Source organism: Leptonychotes weddellii, unplaced genomic scaffold (assembly GCF_054177405.1).
Source record: "Leptonychotes weddellii isolate Sample4059 unplaced genomic scaffold, ASM5417740v2 HiC_scaffold_9017, whole genome shotgun sequence".
NCBI classification, from domain to species: Eukaryota; Metazoa; Chordata; class Mammalia; order Carnivora; family Phocidae; genus Leptonychotes; species Leptonychotes weddellii.
Genome location: NW_028061618.1, coordinates 1 through 7173, shown reverse-complemented (window position 1 = coordinate 7173; position 7173 = coordinate 1). Strand labels below are relative to the sequence as shown.

The 7173-nt window shown below is 34.4% G+C and overlaps 1 long non-coding RNA gene across 1 annotated transcript; it reads left to right on the top strand.

Moving 5' to 3' along the window:
• The first annotated feature begins 781 nt into the window (after nucleotides 1-781).
• On the top strand, nucleotides 782-5535 carry LOC145719997 (uncharacterized). Its single transcript, XR_014142738.1, has 2 exons — nucleotides 782-1009; nucleotides 3216-5535. It is a non-coding gene; the product is annotated as an uncharacterized LOC145719997 (long non-coding RNA).
• The last annotated feature ends 1638 nt before the right edge of the window (nucleotides 5536-7173 follow it).

The following is a 7173-nucleotide window of genomic DNA, read 5'->3' as shown; positions in this document are numbered from 1 at the left end:
CCTGCTGAGCGTGGAGCCCTACCTGGGGCTAGATCTCAGACCTTGAGATCATGACCTGAGCCGAAATCAAGAGTCAGACGCTTAACCGACTGAGCCACCCAAGCGCCTCCAAATTTAAATGTTTTTAAATATTTAAAGAATGGACAGAAGTATTCATGGACTGTTTCCATGACTTAACTGTTACTCCTTAATCTGTGCCAGTGTGGTTTTGATCTTTTAGCATTCTACTAACATGCTGTTTCTTTTGTCATTTGGTGGTATTATTAACGTGGCTTATAATGAAATGATTTTCAGCTCGGATCCAGCTCATATTAAGTGAGAATCAGGGAGAAAGGGATGATGTGTATAGTTCGAAAAGTGCTCTTTATATTATTGCTGCTCAGAATGTGACTCACAAACCAGCAGTTTGAGTATCATTTGTGAGCTTGTTGGAAAAATTTCTTACCTCAGACATGGCAATCAGAATTTGCATTTCAACAAAATTTCCCCAAGTGAATAAAGTGAACATTAAACTTTGAGAAGTTCTATTCTAGATAACTTACTTAATAAGCTGCTTTTCCCAATTTTCCTTGATTAAATCCTCAGAAGCATCCACAACTTAATTTTTTTTCCATGAAAGTCTTTACCTTTAAATATTCTTCATTTGTTTTTATACTTAAGTATTTATAATGTATTTTACTTTAAAAATCTTGGATTGGGATTTTAAAACTTGGGTTTCTTGACCCACTATATAAAATAAATTTAAACTTTACGGAAAATTTTTTCAGTGATTAGGTAAGAAATATATTTATAACGTAAAGTTCATTAAAATCCTTTTGCATTTAAGATTTTTAAATAGCTGAATTTCTGTAAAATGCTAGAATTAGTAATAGTAACTAAAATTATTTTATTCTATAAATATTTGTTTTTGCTGTTTCAGATCAGTAGTAATTTCACTTCGCCTTCTTCCAAAACTGTTTGGTACTTTTCAGCAGTTTGGGAGCAGTTATGATACACATTGGATTACAATGTAAGTAAATAAACAGAAGTATTCATTTTAAAGATTTTTCAGTAATCATAATTATCAAAGTTTTGAGTAACTTATTAGCTTTTATTTTATATCAGGCATATTTGAGTTTTTTGTGGTTCAAATGTTTTCTTAGATTTTTCAGAGTGCTCTTTGCCATTTAGCCCATGGAGATTTTATCAGCATCAGTAGAAAAATCTGGCTTTTGTATTCTTTGTAGTTTAAGAAAAATACTGTAGCAAGTGATGCTCTAATTTTAGGGTGAAGATTCACCTTAAGATTCATCCTAGATTCACCATAGTAAAGGATTCCTGAAAAAGATACACACTATAATAAACAATGTAGGGTGTCTTTAATTTTTCCCATTACTAAAAATTGGTTGTAGACATTACATCATGTTAGGGATAATCTTGATACCACCCTATTACTACTTTACATTTATAGAGAATTTAAGATTAATCTATAAGAATGTGTTATTTGCTTTATTTTGGAGGGATTTCAGAGACATTTAGATTTTAGGAAAAATTAGACCTATTGAAGGATTCATTTTTGAGGTCAAATAAGGTGGCTTTTTACCTAATTCCTTCTCACATCTAAGATTAGCTGTTAAGAGTATTTTGTTTACTTTCAAAGTGAGTATCATTTAGAAAAATTCTTAGAAGACTTCACAATAATTCTAAATAGGTAAAGTTAGTTGTCAGTTATAACCCTTGACTGCTCTGTTCCTTTAAATGGGACTTTTTAAACCTGAACCTCTATTTTTTTTTTTTTAAATCATCTTAGTCTCTTTTGTTATTATGAGTCTAGCGACAATTTTATTTGTAAGTATAGGGGAAAGTCGTTGAGATACTAAACAGAGGGATAGGGAAAAGTATTTAGCATCCTTTAAGTATAAGAAGATTGTGAGTCCAGTTTCGTTGACTTTTCAAATAGTTTTTAAATGGTTGAATGACAGAATTCTAAAGTATTAAAGGGATTTACTTGTAGCTAACTTGGGCAAGTTGGCGACATACTGTAGCCATTTGAGGAGGTTTATATTAAGGAATAACAAAGAGTAACATCTTACAGAAGTGGCCTACTCTGTATGGTCAGTTACTTATCAAATACCTGAACCTAAGTATATTGAGTTGAGACCCTTTTAGCTTGATCCTTAAAGTGAATAAGCTCAGTTAATGGGAATTCACAGAGTTTCCTACCTGAGACTGGTATCCAAAATCTCAAGTGGATCAATGAAAAGAACGCTGAGCTCCTGTGGTTAGTTGGCAGCAATAATGACAAAAAACTTTGTGAATCTATTATGTGCAGCAGCATTCAACATTTGGTACATATTATCTCTCAAATTCTTATGCCTCATATTTTAAAATTAGAAATTGTTATTCCTTATCTCTTAGTAAATCTTCAAGTAACCAGCAAACAGACTTTAAAAGGTCAGGTTACTTGCCCAAAGCCATGCTGCATGTATATTGGAACTGGTTTCAAACGTAAGTCTTTCTGGATGTTTTCTGTGTTAATGGCATCTTCATTAAGGGATTGTCAAGGTGAGAATAACTTACTTTGAAAAGAGCGCTATAGCATGATGTAAATTAAATTACATCAGAAGTTTTAATACTTCTCTGTATTTTAACAGATGTATTGGTAGTAAGTATTATGTGGAATAGATGTTAGTTATGGGTGTTATAATCCCTGAGATCTCTGATTGTATTTGTCACTTTTTTTATTCTAGTGTTTGTAGGTAATTTTGAACTTGATACCTGATTTTTTTTTTTTTAACAAATATTCCACAATAAAAAAAAGAAAAAGTAATTGATTTAGTAAGTTTGTATTGTATCTGTATTATATGCCAGGCACTCTGCTAAATTTTACTAAATAATGACCAAGGCACACAGTCCATCCTTATATGGCCTGTATCATACTATTTTTAATATTAATTCATGTTAGCCATTTATAATTAGCACTTGCCAGACATTTTATCCTCTTCACAGAGATTGTTTTGAGATTAAAAACAACAGTGATACTTTAAATTAAAAAAATTAAGACGTATTGCTTTATATCTTTCACAATTCAAATAGAAATAGAAGTTGTAAGTTTTTGGCAGTTAGAAGATTTTGCATTTGAAGAATTTTTAAATATACATTTTTTTCTTGTCCTAAAGCAGGTTTATTCTCTTACCCTATGCCTTTAAAAGTATTTTTTCTTTCATTTGGGCCAGGTGGGCAGAAAAAGAACTGAACATGATGAAACTTTTCTTTGATAATTTGGTATATTATATTCAAGCTGTAAGAGAAGGAAGACAGAAACATGCACTGTAAGTACCTTAACTATTAGGTTAGTTATATTTAAGGGTTGATTGTCTTTCCTCTGAAAGATAATGTCCCAGTATTTCTGCTTTTCTTTCATATAGTAAATAAATGCAATGAAAACTTTAGTTGTAAAAATTTTAAGAGAAAGAAATGTTCTTTTAAGTTGGAGAATTTTGTAAAGTTATTTTTATAATTTTTAACCTTAGGGAAATGTAGGTTATATAACTCTTGGGGGTTAACTTTCACTATTGAGTTCTGTTCAGTCACTGTTTTCAGGAATCAAAAGTTTTTTCAAAAATCATCAATATCCTGTTTTACTCTTAAGGCATTGATCCTGAAATTTTGAAATATTTCATCATTTAATGACTTTGGATAAGAATTGGTAGAAATGATCAGTGGTATAGCTGTGTTCAAAGCTTCTTATAGGGAAAATTGCTGTCTAGAAGAAAACATGTGAAATTCAGAAGGTTTCTGTTTATTAGTCAGCTGGTGAGACTGATGGCCAAGTCAAGAAAACCAGCTTACTGTGTATCAGCTAGCCTTAGTATTTATTGAGAAAATAATCCTATAGACAACTTCTGTATAGATGAAAACTGAGCACGCTGTGCAAGTGTTCAGAAAAGTAATAGGCCTTTAATCCAAAAATGAATTATTTTTCTCCATAAATCAGTTCTGTCTCTAGATTTTACTAAGTCCTTCAGAATCCCATCATCCTCTCAGTCACCTAAAACTTGGAGACTTTGGGGCCTTTTTTTGGTTTGTCATTTCCAAACATGAAAGATGATGATAAAAATACCATTGTTTATTGATGCTTACTGTATGCCAGATACCATTTAACTTAAGTGTTAACTTGAAGATACACAACAACTCATTTGAGTTAGGCAGTTTCATTTTAAAAATGAGAACGTTTAAACTATGAGACGATAAATAACTTGCCTAAGGTCACACATTTTATAAATAGTGTAACTGTCTGTTTTTTCTAATATTCTTGAGCTCTACATTATACTGTCATCAGTCTCTGGTTGTCTTAATGCTAAAATATATCCTGTGTCTTTTCACAAGTTGACATTCCCACAGACACTGTTCCAGTCCTGTTACCCAACCTCTGGATCAGTCTTCTTGCCTCATTCTCCGCCATGCTCATTAATTTCTTATTCTTATCATATTAGGAGTTGTAATATAGTATTGGAGGAAAGCACCTGGGCTTGTGAATCATACAGGCCTGGGTTTAGATTATGAATGTATTGTTTTGACCTTATTTTGATTAGTTACCTCCCTAATAAACTCTAATTATTTACATCATGAGTTTTTGTAAGAATTAAATGAAATAATTTAGTAAGTAGCTCCTGGCACATAGATTATCTGTAAACTATAGTTACCAGGCTAATAAACTATGGTACAAAACAGACAACAACATTGCCCTTTACCTCCATTTAGATTCTTCACTGTGTAAAAAGTAAATTCCAGTTTCTTCAGCCTAGTATTTTGGGCCCTCTAAAATCAAAACTCAAGCAGCCTTTCCTGTTTTATTACTCAATGATTTTTTTTTTTTAGGACCTTCTATCTTACAAGCCAACAAATTATTTCTGAGTTATTTCCTTAAATTTATTCTGTAGCTTTGTTTGCATATAAGATGCATTTCTTTAAATGCTATTAAAATTCTAAGTGTTCTTCATAGTCTGTATCTTTCTTTTAATTATTGTTAAAGCAGAGGTTGAAGATAATCATGGTTTCCTGAATGTGAGCATCTCCATGTATCTGTAAAAACCACAAGATTGACAAGAAGCAGAAATAAAACCACACGACCTACATCTTGAGCATTTTTTTTTTAAAAGATTTTTTATTTATTCATTTGAGACACAGAGATACAGAGAGAGAGAGCATGAGCAGGGAGAGAGGCAGAGGGAGAGGGAGAAGCAGACTCCCCGCTGAGCAGGGAGCCCGCTGAGCGGGGAGCCCGATGCAGGGCTCGATCCCAGGACGCTGGGATCATGACCTGAGCTGAAGGCAGATGCTTAACCATCTGAGCCACCCAGGCACCCCCATCTTGAGCATTTTTAGGAGATGGAATTCAAGTTACCTTTCAGTAGAGAAATAAACACTAAGTTACAAAAAAGCTCTCACCACAGCTACAAGCCTGTGGGCTTGATGAGCGGGGGTGGGAGGCGTAAGAAAGGGGCATGGAAGACAAGACTTAGATGAATTATCCTCAAAAAAAAAAAAAAAGAATCATCCGAGAAAGTCCAACATTAAGTGCCAAAAAATAAACACAGGTCTGAGTCTTGATTGTTCACAGCGTTGGCTATAGGGAATTTGCTGACATTGTTAGTGGAATTAGAGGTGGAGTCTCATACAATGGTTGTTTCTGTGGTGAAAAAGATAAATAGTGGAGTGGTGCTCTTTGGAGATGAGTTTTAAACTTTGTTAGGGTGCATAGTATCCTTTCAGTCCTCCAGTCTTGACTTGTTGCCTGGCATCTTAAAAAGAATAAAACCTTAGAACAGAGAGATGTCGTCTGGCCTCTTGATATAACTGCCTTGTTCCTTCAGGCTATAAAACATAGTTGTGCATTTGCTACCCTTTGTTAAAGCATGCTGACCTCTTGAGTTTGTGGCCCATTATTTTCCATTTGTTCTGTGGGGATTTTAGTAGACAAGTTCTCAGATTTTCACCTAACACAAAGATGCTTGTGGTATGAGAGAGAACACTTCATTTCCCAGATAGAAATGTTACATATTTCTTGAATCCAGTGGCCTCTAGAGAAAATCCTGCTGTGTCAACATAGAGGCTACAAACAGAATTAAAAAAAAAAAGATATTTGCCACTAAAATTTCATGCCTGTTAGGGAGATTATTTTTGTCTTATATTTTCTGTAATGTTGGAAGCCATGGACAAGTCCATGAGAATTTGCCAGTATTGATGTTATCTTTGTTTTGCATCTCAAGAAATTTCCTGACTAGTGATTTCAGCAGCCAATGAGACCCTGACGAGGAGTCCTTTGAAGTGTGGAGGCAGTGGCTCTACTATGGAAGCTGAAGAAGAGAGGACAAAGGGACTGGGCCCATGCCTTCTGGGGTTATGGGTCTGTTAGTCTGAGTTGCAAGTATGGGGGAAGGAAGTATGCAGGACATAAAAGCACTTTGTACAGGACAAGATTTCATTCTCCCTTTATGTCTGTGACCAAGTCCCCAAGGCTCAGAGTATAGTAACTTACTTAAAATCACAGAACTGATGGATGATAGAACTTGAATTTGAACCTGTACTCCAAGGTTTCTGCTACAGTATCTGTCCTTTTTAGTAAAAGGATGAGAAGCTGTTAAGAGCTGTTCTTGAACTTTATCTGGATGGCATTTTAGTCTGTGAGTTGCTTACTGTACTCCCTCCTCTGTGCCCCCAGCTGTCTTGCCACACGTACTTTGATCTTCACAAAGGGCACCGCAACAATAATGAAGTGAAAGTTCATCTTTTCTTTGCCAATATTTATATGAGACAGTAAGGAGCAGCAAAGGTATATCCAGCAAACTTAATCTTTAGAAAACCTTAACTTTAAACTTGAACAGTGAATCTGTTATAATTTTTGAAACCAGATCATTTTGGGAAGCTTTTAAAATTTTGCACTTAAAGATTATAGGAAATTGAATTGAGGCTCTTTGACTCTCTACAACCTGGGATACAGATCAGGGCTCAAGACTGGCTGCTGCCTTTTGTTGGCAACGTAATTTGGGCAGTTCATCTACAACCAGCCTTTGATTTGTAACATAGAGCTAAGAACTCATGATTGATTTAGTTTCATTGATTGGGTGCTCAGGTGCTTGTGGAAATTAGAATGTTGTACTATCACAAACACAGTTCAATATGCAGTTCACA